Source organism: Chiloscyllium plagiosum, unplaced genomic scaffold (genome assembly GCF_037043375.1).
Source record: "Chiloscyllium plagiosum isolate Xiang-an unplaced genomic scaffold, Cpla_swu_hap1 HiC_scaffold_22, whole genome shotgun sequence".
Taxonomy (NCBI): Eukaryota; Metazoa; Chordata; class Chondrichthyes; order Orectolobiformes; family Hemiscylliidae; genus Chiloscyllium; species Chiloscyllium plagiosum.
In genome coordinates this window covers 40443493-40457528 of record NW_028270160.1, presented here as the reverse complement: position 1 = coordinate 40457528, position 14036 = coordinate 40443493, and the positions used below count along the sequence as shown (strand labels likewise).

The 14036-nt window shown below is 39.3% G+C and overlaps 1 protein-coding gene across 5 annotated transcripts in view; it reads left to right on the top strand.

The window, feature by feature from the left end:
* Positions 1-14036, top strand: part of stk32c (serine/threonine kinase 32C) — a 339732-nt gene that overhangs the window by 171363 nt on the left and 154333 nt on the right. The gene's annotated exons all lie outside the window — the stretch shown is intronic.

Sequence of the window (14036 nt, the reverse complement as noted above, 5' to 3'; positions counted from 1 at the left end):
GTTTAAACCATGATTTCTGTAGAAAAGGTATGGTTTGTGCATTTCCAGTGTCATGTTGATAAGTATAATGCTCTTATCTAGTTTAACAATGAGATTCTCATTTACGTATAGTTACCTCTGTATTTAACATGTGTTAACATGATTATTAGTTTTTGAGAAACAGATCAAATAAAGTTTTACAATAATAAAAGATGTTTTATGTAACCTCCCTCTACTGATATACATTGTACTAAATCCCAAAGAATTGAACAGTTTTACAAGTGTTCTATTGGAGATAGGTTATTGAAATAACTTCACAGAGGCCAGTATCCTGTCACCAAGTCACCCTTTATTAAAACGTGGAGAGTCCTTGACACCGATTCATCTCCCTCAGAGTCAGCTGTCTGAGTGAACAGGATGCATGACACTTCTGCTTATATCTGTCAGTCAGGGTTCCCTGGTTGGACCAAATCAACAGCCCCAATCAGGGAATTCATATTCTATGAGGTCCACTTGCCGGAACTCATTACAATCACGGCAGTTATAACTTCAAATTTTTTGCGTTTTTGAGTCAGTATTCCTGCTAGTAAAAATAGATACACACACATTGAATGATGGGTATGAAAGAAAATGATTGTATGATGTGGACAATAGGGATTCTATTCATGGCCTATTCCACATGGCAGTTGTAGGTAAATACAACTTTTCTAATAACTGTTCAAATTTAGAATGAAATAGGAGAAGATTTTTTCAATATGGCATGTGACACTCTGAGATACCTTACCACACCACAGAAATAAAGACTGACCTTAATATAGGACCTTTCACAACCATAGGAGGTACTAAAATGCTCTATGCCAATAACGTACTTATGTAATGTACTTACTTTTATAATACAGGAAAGCATTGATTTCAGTTCACAGAGAATAAGAAGGGTATTCATTTTGCATCAAAAAATCCATTACATTTCTTTCAAGTTCAGATAATTAGTTTTTGTCCAGTAAGGTTTCATGTTGAAATGCGAGATATTTAAATTTATGTAAATACTGTAACTATTTTGACTGTCATTTTAATTCTCTTGACTAAACCTTGTCGTTAAGGATTTACATTACATTGGATATGCAAATATTTTTTCATAAAACACGATTTTCAGAAGATTAGGTGAATTAAATCATGTAATGCCATATGAAGATAAAATAATGATGGGGACTAAAATTGTGAATCCCACTGTTTCATCAGAAGTTATTCTGTACAGTGGTAAGTATTGTTTGAATGGATGTTTTAAGACCTTGCAATCTCACAATAATCAATTGCACACTGCTGACTAATTGTAGCAGGAGTAGTTTACGCATTTAAAATTGCTTATTCCCTGAAGTAAAGGAATATGAGATTTGGTAGTTTGGTGAGTGGTGTGAAGCCTACTTGGTGCACTGTTGATGTTTACATTTCTTATGGTAAGTGCTGATTGTTATCTTGATGGTTTGTATTAGAAAGAAGATTGTATTCCTCTGGTAAAACCAATTGTGAGGTTCTTGGCTGAGTATTAGGTTCTTGGGACTTTGAAACAACTAAAGTATGACCATAATATAACACTGATTGCATTTTTCACTCCATGACATTCCCACTCTCCTTTATAGTGCCCTCTGTTGGTGGCATTCCATATGATAGCCACAAGTCAATGCGATATGCGAGTTGCTCTTTCAATAAAACAGCATTACACTGATCGCCATCTGATTAAAACTGTTGATATGAGAGCCAGTCACTCTGAAAATCGCACAAAGGGGCAATTGAGCTCTGTCTTGGCATGAAACTGTTTTGTTTTGCTTATCCCTAACAGTAGATTAATAACTGACAAAATACTTCTCGGATTTAGCACAAAAATAAAGTTTGTATTTTCAATATTTTGGTACAAGAGAACTTCAAAGGAAGAAGCAGATCTGAGCAAATGGTATTTCAGAAAAATGAGTTAACGCTACTAATTCTGAGCAATGGTTTTCCGTCGATAGTAATATGAGTTGGATGGAAGATGTTTCTCACAGTTTAAACATGTTTCTATTATTGATAAGGCAACAGCATCACTTACCTCTATCTGCCCCATAGAAGATTGTGGTGAGCCACCTTTTTGAACGGTTTTAGACCTTCATAGTGGTTTTGATGAATTGATTAGTGTTCTAGATGATTTTAGCGGGCAACTCAGAATCTGGAGTCAAATATAGCCAGTATTAGATAAAGACAGCAGCTTGCCAGCCTTAAAGAACACAAAATGAATGAGTTGGGTTTAACAGCGATTTGGTATTTTCATGGTTCCAATTTATTAGATTAGATTTGATTCTCTACAGTGTGGAAACAGGCCCTTCGACCCAACAAGTCCACACCGACCCTCCGAAGAGCAACCCACCCAGACCCATTCCCCTACACTTACCCCTGACTAATCCACCTAACACTACGGGTAATTTAGTATGGCCAATTCACCTAACCTGCACGTCTTTGGACTGTGGGAGGAAACCGGAGCACCCGTAGGAAACCCACGTAGACATGGGGAGATTGTGCAAACTCCACACAGACAATTGCCCGAGACAGGAATTGAACCCAGGTCCCTGGTGCTGTGAGGCAGCAGTGCTAACCACTGAGCCATCATGCCGCCCCAAATTTGATTTCCGAATGTGTTTACTGAAATTAAAATGCCTTGGTGAGATTTGTACTCTTGTCTCTGGATTGTTAATCCAGGTCAATGGATTGCCAATCTGGAAATGCAACTCCTGTATAATTGTGCTCAATGCTACACAGTGTTACCTTTAGATCATCAAGAATATTGCTTAATATCTACTATGGTAGTTTACCATTGAATAATTTCCAGAGCAAGGAGGTGTATTTTCTCACACATTGGAAAATGAAATCAGTTACAATTTAAGTCTAGTCTTCATTGAAAAATTGATAGACTTTGTCAGTGAACCTCCCACTGTAATTAATGTAAAGTAAGAATGCTCACTAATATTGTAGTATTCTGCTCCACTCACAACTAGCATGAGTGCCAACAGCAGGACCTGGATATCATCCAGGCTTAACCTATTGGATAGTACCATTGCATTGTGGAAGTATGTAGCTATGACCATATTCAACATCAACAAATCCACTACTGTTAATATCCTGGAGGTCACCACTGAACAGAAAGAAAACTGCAGCAATCTTATAAAGGGTTACAAAGGCAGGGCAGAAACTCGACACTGCATTCATGTCCACCTTTACAAGGCTCAATTCAGGAGCATGATGGAATAATTGTCACTTCTCTGGATGGGCGCAGCTACAAAACTCAAAGCTCAACAGCAACCAGCAGACAGCATTCAGTCTGTTGCCACTAAGGTGCTGTGACTGCAAAGTGCACTATCTACAGAGTGCATTGCAGCTGGATTGCTCTAGCATCTTCCTATTCTGATGATGAACAGCAGTAATTTCAAGGCAGGACCATGACTTGTAAGTTGCCATCCAATACTCAAACTTTGCTAAATTGAACATAGATTTGGATTCCTTTCACCAGCATCCTAGAATTCTCCCTTGACCTCATTGTAACAATATCAACAGCAAGATCCACATTGGCATTAATAAGAAGATGCAGCAATATCTTTTTGGGGAAAGTTGGGATCAACACTAAATGGGGTTTTGCTGGTATAATTTCAAAATTCATACTAATGTGGATATATACTGATAATAAATGTGCTTATCTTTTTCCTAATATACAATATTCACAGAACAATGGATTAATGGAAATACATCAATAAAGTCAGTTTAATAATTGTCTTCAGAGGAATTATTTAAACACAAGTTCAATTTCAGGTTTAAGTAATTCAATTAATTTCATATCATACTTACATCAGGTTGTATCATCTATTATCTTACTAAGGTCAAAAGATTTTAAATTGCAAAATGCATTTTAATTTTCATTGACAAAATATTTTTGTTTTACTTAAGGTGGAGATAGATTAGGGTTTAGGGGCATTAATGCAAAGGAACTCAATTACTGCTTCCGACGTAATTGTTAACCTATGTATACCCAGGGCAAATGCACATATAAAATCCTTTTATAACACAATGGAAGAAACAAGAATTATTCCAAGTAACCAAGTAGTTTTGGTACTGGAGAGTGATGTGGACATGCTTCTACGATGTTAAAAATGATGGTAAAGTCTGTGCAGCAAAATTGATTGCAAAATATATGCTTTTTGTCCTTGATAATTAATTGTTGATGCCCATTTGGATTACGAAAATATTGACTACTTTCTGTTATGGTGGCATCTGTGCACATTGTTTTATGAAGGAAAACAGACTAATAATTACTTTGTACAACAAAGAGGTATTAGAACATTTAATAATTGTCACTATTATTAACAATAAAAAAACTCTCAGCCAAACAAACAGTCAACATTAAAATGGACCCAGTATTATTTCCAGTTACGGACTATGGAAGTTATATCTCACAAAAGTCTTTTGAAGATCAAAAAGTAGGCTTGTTAGAAAATTCTGTCTCAGATAGTTTTAATGGGAATGAGAGTTGCAGGTGGTGTTGTGCTAATAATAGCTGAGATCTTCTGGATTTTGGAACATTAGATTCTATGGGAATTGATCAGGAGGTTTGAACTTCCCAGGGGAATTTGCTGACTGTCAGAGACCTCCTGAATAGGTCTCCTATTCTGTGCTAGAAATGGAGACTTCAAACCATCCCAATTTTCTAACCTGAATAGATCCCCAAGAAATATTGGAAAGAAAAATCTTAGTCTAATTCCTAGGTATCTATACAACTGGCCACCTTGACCCAACCCACCTCCTACCCTCAACTTCTTCCCAACTCTGTGACTCCTACCACAGACTCCTCCACCCAACGCCACCAAATTTCCCAACAACACCTTTAGTCCTCTCGACCCTTGAACTCCTCTTCTGACTATCACCAGATTAGATTAGATTAGATTACATTACATTACAGTGTGGAAACAGGCCCTTCAGCCCAACAAGTCCACACCGACCCGCCGAAGCGAAACCCACCCATACCCCTACATTTACCCCTTACCTAACACTACGGGCAATTTAGCATGGCCAATTCACCTGACCCTGCACATCTTTTGGACTGTGGGAGGAAACCGGAGCACCCGGAGGAAACCCACGCAGACACGGGGAGAACGTGCAAACTCCACACAGTCAGTCGCCTGAGGCGGGAATTGAACCCGGGTCTCAGGCGCTGTGAGGCAGCAGTGCTAACCACTGTGCCACCGTGCCGCCCACACCCAACTACCCACCATGTTCATATGCCCCCCCTATTTTGCTGCCACTCTCCTCAGTTATTCCACTACCCTACCCACTGATATAACTACACACTTATTCATTCACTCACCCAGACTCATTCACTGGTATTCTAAAAAGCTGTTTTAATGTCTAAAAACTTCTCAGTGTGAATACGTACTTAGTAAGACACGGACAGCAAGTACCATAAATGAGGGCATAGCTTGACTTCCACCCTACCCAACCACTGCATTGCTACCTGCCCCACACCGACATGATGATCCAGTGCAACGAGGAAGCACTCCAATTGAAGACTGCTCTGAATTCCGAATTAATTTGGCACCACAAGACCTGCCTGTTCATTGTTGTCCAAAATATTTTAAGTATAAAACAAAATATGGACATTTTATTACTGCGCACTTCAATGTGTAAATTTGTTTCCTAGTCATCAACAAACCAAAATGCTAAAGTATACAATAATGATGCAATTTGGAGTAAACACAGTATACAAATCTATGAATATCATTATGGATACGTTGAACGATCTTAAACAAATCTCTCGCCCTATTCTCAATCCCTACCCATAATTAATTAATTAATTAATTTTTCTCTTTTTATGTAGTGGGGGTATAACCCCTACTCCCTCTATTTGTGGACTCTGACTTGGCAAGAACTGTAATCACGCTGTGGTAAGGTTATATCGGAAGTAGGGGTTATTAAACACACTCTTACACAAAGGAAAAATCTTGCAAAACAATTGCACTTACAAATGTAACAAAAGATATACAATCAGAACAGATAAAGTCATTATTGCATTAGGAATGACTTAGATACAAAGCCAAAATATAGCAATTTATCAATATCTTTAATTTTAAGTTGGAATTCAAAAGTCCAAAGTTGGAGTTAACTACATGCAATTCCTTTGTGAGATGGGTTGATTGATTAGCAAACAGTTGAGAAGTTAGAGGCAGTTTCTTCTCTTTATATCTTTCTTTGAAAATTTTCTGAGGATGTTTTGCTGAAATGTGACTTTTGCACAAGTGTGGGTTACTACTTTTTACAGACCAGAAGTTTCTCCTTCGTTGCTCAGAGTTAGGAGAGTGGATTTTTTCAATAGCGTCGTACAGCACAAAAGCAGACCCTTCAGTGCAACTTGTCCATGCCAACCAGGTTTCCCAAACTGGACTAGTCCCATTTGCCTGTGTTTGGATCTTTAAACCTTTCCTATTCATGTACCTATCCTAAAGTCTTTTAAATTTTGTAATTATACTCACCCCTACCACTTCCTCTGACAGTTTGTTATATGCACCACTCTCTGTGTGATAAAGCTAGTGTCCTTTTTTAAATTTTCCCCTCTCACCTTAAATCTGTGCCTCCAAGTTTTGGACTCCCTTACCCTGAAGAAAAGACCTTGGCTATTCACCTTATCAATGCCTCTCATGATTTTATTAAGCTCTATAAGGTCACACCTCAACCTCCTACATTCCAAGGAAAGAAGTCTCAGCCTATCCAGCCTCTCTTTATAGCTCAAACCCTCCCATGTCAGTAACATCCTTGTAAATCTTTTCTGCACTCTTTCCAGTTTAGTAACATCCTGAATATTAGTATAATAAGGAGGTACATGGGGGTTAATTGGCAGTCTGAGGTTGACTTCAGTGTAATTTCCTCTAGGTTATTACAAAGTCCAGCCACATGATTATAGCAGCCATCTTTGTTAGGTTGTTTAGTGTGTGTTTAAGAGTCATTAAAGATCCATATTAAAATGCTTTTTAAATTTTGTTCATGACAATACATTAACAAACGTGAACTGTATCTGAACAGAAGTGGAACAGCATTCTTCATTAGCTTCTTCATCGCCCTTTTAATGCCCCACTTTTTGAGTCTAATTATTATTTTGATTTTCCACCATTTTGCACCAAATATTAGTTTCATGCTATGATAAAGAGAGAAATGTTGGCAGGAAGCAAGAATACATGGAAGAAAAATCAACTTTTCAAGAGATATCTTGAAACACATAAATGTGGATAAATCCCCAGAACCTAATCAGGTGTACCCTAGAACTCTCTGGGAAGCCAGGGAAATGATTTCTGGGCTTCTTACTGAGATATTTGTATCATCGATTCTCACAGGTGAGGTGCCGGAAGACTGGAGGTTGGCTAATGTAGTGTCACTGTTTAAGAAGGGTGATAAGGACAAGCCAGGGAACTATAGACCAGTGAGCTTGATGTCGATGGTGGGAAAGTTGTTGGAGGGAACCTTGTTGACAAGGTTCCCCGACAAGGCAGTCAACATGGTAGACTGTTAGCAAGGTTAGATCTCATGGACTACAGAGAGAACTAACCATTTGGATACAGAACTGGCTCAAAGGTAGAAGACAAAGGGTGGTAGTTGAGGGCTGTTTTTCAGCCTGGAGGCCTGTGACCAGTGGAGTGCCACAAGGATCGGTGCTGGGTCCACTACTTTTCATCATTTATATAAATGATTTGGATGCGAGCATAAGAGGTATAGTTAGGTAAGTTTGCAGATGTCACCAAAATTGGAGGTGTAGTGGATAGCAAAGAAGATTACCTCAGATTACAACAGGATCTGTACCAGGTGGGCCAATGGGCTGAGAAGTGGCAGATGGAGTTTAATTTAGATAAATGTGAGATGGTGCATTTTGGGAAAGCAAATCTTAGCAGGACTTATACACTTAATGGTAAGGTCTTAGGGAGTGCTGCTAAAAAAAGAGATCTTGGAGTACAGGTCATAACTCCTTGAAAGTGGAGTTGCAGGTGGATAGGATAGTGAAGAAGGCGTTTGGTATGCTTTCCTTTATTGGTCAGAGTATTGAGTACATGAGTTGGGGGGTCATGTTGCAGCTGTACAGGACATTGGTTAGGCCACTGTTGGAATATTGCATGCAATTCTGGTCTCCTTCCTATCGGAAAGTTGTTGTGAAACTTGAAAGGGTTCAGAAAAGATTTACAAGGATGTTGGAGGATTTGAGCTATAGGGAGAGGCTGAACAGGCTAGGGCTGTTTTCCCTGGAGCGTCGGAGGCTGAGGGGTGACCTTATAGAGGTTTATGAAATCATGACAGGCATGGATAGTATAAATAGACAAAGTCTTTTCCTTAGGGTGGGGAAGTCCAGGACTAGAGGGCATAGGTTTAGGATGAGAGGGGAAAGATATAAAAGAGACCTAAGGGGCAACCTTTTCACGCAGAGGGTGGTACATGTATGGAATGAGCTGCCAGAGGAAGTGGTGGAGGCTAGTACAATTGCAACATTTAAAAGGTACCTGAATGGGTATATGAATAGGAAGGGTTTGGAGGGATATGGGTCAGGTGCTGGCAGGTGGGACGAGATTGGGTTGGGATATCTGGTCGGCATGGAGGAGCTGGACTGAAGGGTCTATTTCTGTGCTGTACATCTCTATGACTCATGACTATGACTCCGTGTGAGAAAACAATAACGTTCACCACAAAAGTGATGATGCTGCTCCTTTAACAAGGTTATGATGTCCTTGGCTTTTTTTTTCAGACAGGGCGTAAAAGACACAAACTCTGAAAATTCTGGGTTTGAAAGGTTTTAGAGCCTGTTTGATTATAGCTAACAGATACTGCCTCAGGAAAAACGCTTACAAGTTCTTTAAAAAAACACTTGTACAATGAAAAGGGAGCAGCCAGTAGTCCCAACTCAGCTTTTTTCTCATTTGGGTTTTGGCAGTCTGGCTATTCACTGAATGCAGTCAAGCAGTTTTGAAGCTGCTCGACCCAAAGAAGCAGGCCCATGTTAGTACTCTGTCTCTCTGACTTCTCTCCTGTAAGATCCTGTGTTTGATTTTACCTTTTGTGCCAAAGGGTGTTTATAGGGATTGTTGCAAGTGTTGGGAATAGCATTGTTAAGTTGGGATAACCTGTTGGTTTTTCGGATAGCTCAAATTATTTGGTATTCTGTTCTCTGTTGTTTGTATTTCAGTCAGTAATCTTGTGAATAAATTTTGTTTTGTTTAAAACTAAGTGGTTTGACCAGCAGCATTTCTCCTGGAATATCCACTCTACACCTGCTTTGAGCAACGAGTGAAGTTAGTTGAAATCTTTTGAGCGGGCCTGGTCCATAACACATATTGCTTGTGGCAATGACCTGAAACATGCAAGTAGTGAACAGAGAATTGATTAGGATTCTTATCGATGTGCTGATGCCTGTTTGCAGGCAATATGTATGTGCCTTGTTTAGTACTGAAATGCTGGATAATGAACCAATAGGACTATAAGTATGATTTGTTGTTTTTTTTGTGTTGAGCACATTGTGCCCCCAAAGTCATCTGAAAAGAAATGAAAAAGAAATTAAGGACTGGGATTTCCATGCAGATATGAAGAGAAATTTAAAGTTTGAATCTTCCCATATCCATTTTCTCACAGGATATTTTGAACAATAGATTTCTGACAATTGGAATTGTAAGGGTTCGTGTCTGTCTTGTACATTTTGGAGTTTTGGATCTTATGAGTTCAATCAAACTGCGCATTGACAACAACATGAGCTGAAAAATGTGTTGCTGGAAAAGCGCAACAGGTCAGGCAGCATCAAAGGAGCAGGAGAATCGACGTTTCGGGCATAAGCCCTTCCTCAGGAAACGTGCCAATTTACCAGCTGGCCCAGCTTGTGACAGTAACTTTGAGCTTCGTGTGCTCACTTTCCCCAATGTTAATTTTGACAGAAATTTCTGTTGGATGTACTGGTGAAAACAAGGGTTCTACCACAAGCAGAAACTTGGTGAAACTTTGAAAGACCTAGTTTCTGAAGGTTTAGCTTCTAGCTGAATAATGCTGTAACAAATTGGGAAGAAATTTTGTGGCCTGCTGATTTTGCTCCTTTAATTTCTTTGGGAAAAATTACCCAGCCTTATTTTAACATAGTCTTGGAATTGTTAAACCTATCCAGGAAGGTAGAATTTTACTTTGTACCAGAGTCCCTGAACCTTGGTGTAAACGTTGGTGACGAGTCCACTTGCGTTCTGGCACATTAATCCACAGCAGGCTTACATTCAACAGAGTCTTACTTTACTGAGGATGAGACTTCAGCCCCCACTGGGGAGCAGCTGCTACCTCCGAGAACTGCTGGCCAATGACATAGCTTTCTGATTCCACAAGGAAAGGTGAGCACTGCTGGAACTGCAGCCAATTTCAACTGTGATCATTGTTGGAACTGGTTGAAGAGGTAAGTGGCAGGGGACTGATTTTGACAGGACCTGGTCAGCAATCACTGGGGAGCAGGCCAGCTTAGAGAGGCCATGGAGAGAGGAAACTTGGGAAGCCTCTGAGGAGCTTAGGGAGTCTAGAGCAGAAGGTTCACCTGCCCTCTATCCTCAACAAATGGCTTTGGACGTCCCAGCCTTGGAACTCCTGGTCTTGGACCTCACGGCCTCTAACCTAGCTGCCTCAGAACTCTTGCACTTGGATCTCCAGGCCTCAACACAGACCTGACAAGGCCTGGCGTGGCGATTTCCTAGTGGTCCAATGTGGTGATCTTCAGGCAGTACGTGGCAGTCTCTCAGCCTGGCATGGTACCCTATTGCCCCATTGTGGCGATCTCCCAGTGGCCAAACATGGTGATCATCGGGCAGTATGTGGCAATCTCTTGGCCTGGCATGGTCTCGGTGTGGACCAACGGTCATGATGAGACTGAATTTCAACATGGACAGAGTCGGAATACTGCTTCTCTGAATTTGTTTTCTCCATTTTAAAATTTAATCCTAAATTTGCAATGCTGGACAATTTTTTAAACTTCTCTTTTTTTCCAGGAACTGTAACTGAAAAAGCTATTCCTAGGGACTTTTGTACCTAACATGACACCATAAGCAGCAACTTCCACACTTTTCACTGTACTCATTTGAGTACAAGTGACAATAAAGCTGATAAAACTAACTATTTCAGGGAGGATCTTAAAAATCTGCTGATGTCTCCTCCCATTGCCTATGGGTGTTGAACATTCTATTATGCTTATTGGTGTGATTACCATTCACTGTTAGGCTGAAGAGTGTTCTTTGGTCTCATTTTATTTAGCTGATCAAGTATAGTATCAGTGAATGTGAGCATCTGTGAATATGGCAACTCTAAGCTACATTTGCCTCAAATGGACAAATATTGCTTTTTAAATACCTCCTGCAACCCATTGAATCTGTCTAAACCATGTCAGTACTTCCTCATGGGACCCAATGTGATTGTAGGTATCCATGTAAATTCGATGGCCTCTCTAAATTTAGAACAGAGATGTCATATTGCAACTGTAAAATACATTGGTCAGGCTACTTATAGAATACTTTGTTCAGTCCTGGCGTTCCTGCAATAGGAAAGATGTTGTTAAACTTAAAAGGGCACAGAAAAGATAGACGAGGATGTTTCTGGGATTGGTGGAGTTGAGCTGTAAGGAGGGGATGAATAGACTGGGGCTTTTTTCCCTGGAGCATCAGAGACCGAGGGGGTGACCTTATAAAGGTTTATAAAATCATGAAGGGCATGGATAGGTTGAGTAATCAAGGTCTTTTTCTCAGATTAGCAAAGTCCAAAACTAGAGGGTGTATGTTTAAGGTGAGAGGGGAAAGATTTAAAACAGACCTGAGGGGTGAATGTTTCATGCAGAGGTCGATAACATGTATGGAACGAGCTGGCAAAGAAGGTGGTGGAGGCACTTAAAGCATTTAGAAGGCGTCTGGATGGGTACATGAATAGGAAGGGTTTAGAGATATATAGGCCAAATGCTGGCAAATGGGACTAGATTAATTTAGGACGACACGAACGATTTGACTCAAATGGTTAGTTTCCATGTTGTATGACACTATGGCACTATGAATCTATTTGACCCAAATGACCAGAGAGTTTTGATCCGTAGCATTTGTTTGCATTTTGCCATTTCTGCGTGAATTGTGCATGACCAGAAATATTTTCCCTTGATTAGAGTCCTTGCTAGTTTAAATGTTATACTGTCTAGTTGGACAGAATGAACAAAGTAGATTGAATGGTCTTTTACTTGCATCCATTAAGGTTGCTAACTAAGGATGCTTAAAGTACAGTACAGTTATAATATTCCTGAAGAAGGGCTTATGCCCAAAACGTCGATTCTCCTGTTCCCTGGATGCTGCCTGACCTGCTGCGCTTTTCCAGCAACACATTTCCAACAGTTATAATATTGTCAATATGCCTGGACGCCATCTCCTCAAAAGCAAAACCAAATTACATTCTGCTAAAGCTTCATAATCTTCACAGTGCTACAACATCTTGACAAATTTCAAATCTAGAAATGAAAATTTGACTGCACTGTTCAAGGCTTGTTAGCTGCAAAGTTCTAATGGCCTTTTTGTATCTAAAAATAATGTTTAGCTTGATGCTGTGTGCTGAAGTTATTCCTTTCTGTTGGGTGAAAGAATTACATCCAAGTCAGTACTTAACTATTGAATATTTTACAGAACTAAACTGGTGGGAACTGAATAGAACAAACAAAACTATCAATAATTTCCTTTTGAATAATATGAATGCAGTTTAAGCAAGAAGATATCCAAGAGGTGATAAATAGTAAATGTCTTTCCTTTATATACAGCTGAAACTTCTTGCGCTATTTCCCTTTCTCTCCTCCCCATTCTGTCATTCTTTCATAATATCACAATAATTGAACAGAACTTTGACATGTTGTTTAAGGTGCCATGATTGCTCTGAATGCAAGTTCCTGCCTGAATATTTTTTGTTGAGAATTTGTGGGATCAAATTGGTATTTTTGTATTTACTTCAGTAAAATGTTAATAGCTATTCCAAAGGAAATCACGACATTCTGCCACAATGCTTAACTCTCTGAAAAATTTCCCGTTTTGTTATTACAATGACATTTCTAGCACATCGGCAGTGGATTTTCTGTGTACTGTTTATCTCCCCTCAAAGCCAAAACAGATTGTTCTGAACCAGATGTATAACAAAATCTATTTAAGGGATTATTGGATGAGTGTATTATTATGCATAAGTTAATGTACCATCTCTATTGCTTTTGTTCTTTTCAGTTGAACATACTGAGGAGATCTCATTTCTTACATTTGACTCTGCCTGATACAGTTTTTTGTTTCATCTCTTTTCAATAATTAAATTACTTCCTTGGATCCTTATTGAAGCCATTGTACTGTGTAATATCACTTTGGCAAGAGGTGTAGCAACCTTAAAATGATGTTACATTATTATTGGAAGCATTTCACAATGAGATTTTTTTCAATATTCTGCTAAGCTATGTTGTACCGCTGTGATAAAACATGCAGTCAGTTGAGGACAGAAGTCCTGGAAGAAAGTGAAAATTAAAAATGTTGAAAGTTTGCAACGTGACCCAATTTCACAAGCTGCCTCAGGGGTTGCAGTGATGGAATGACTATCTCGTCTGCTTCTCCTGTTGTTCCAAAAAGACTTGATTATTAGGTAGGTCAGGTGTGTGCTAAATAAAAGTTAAACCAACAAAACATTTTCTTTGAAGTTGCAGTGCACAGTATCATCATTATGAAGAGAGATGTCTGTTCTTTTCTCTAGTTTTGTCTAAATATCTGACTATCCTATCAGTCTCACTGTGCTGAATTTTGTGCTTTTTTCAGTAAGTCTGGGATACATCAGATTTTTTTTGGAGAGTTCATTGGCATGAGGTCCTGCAGGTTTTAGCACTTTATTTTAGCAAACTCTCACATTAACTGCCTACCTGCCTTTATGGCATCTCTCACTCTGATTACTGCTACATCTTACCAATTGACAACTAATGCACACTTAAGGTCCCCGACTGGCATTGG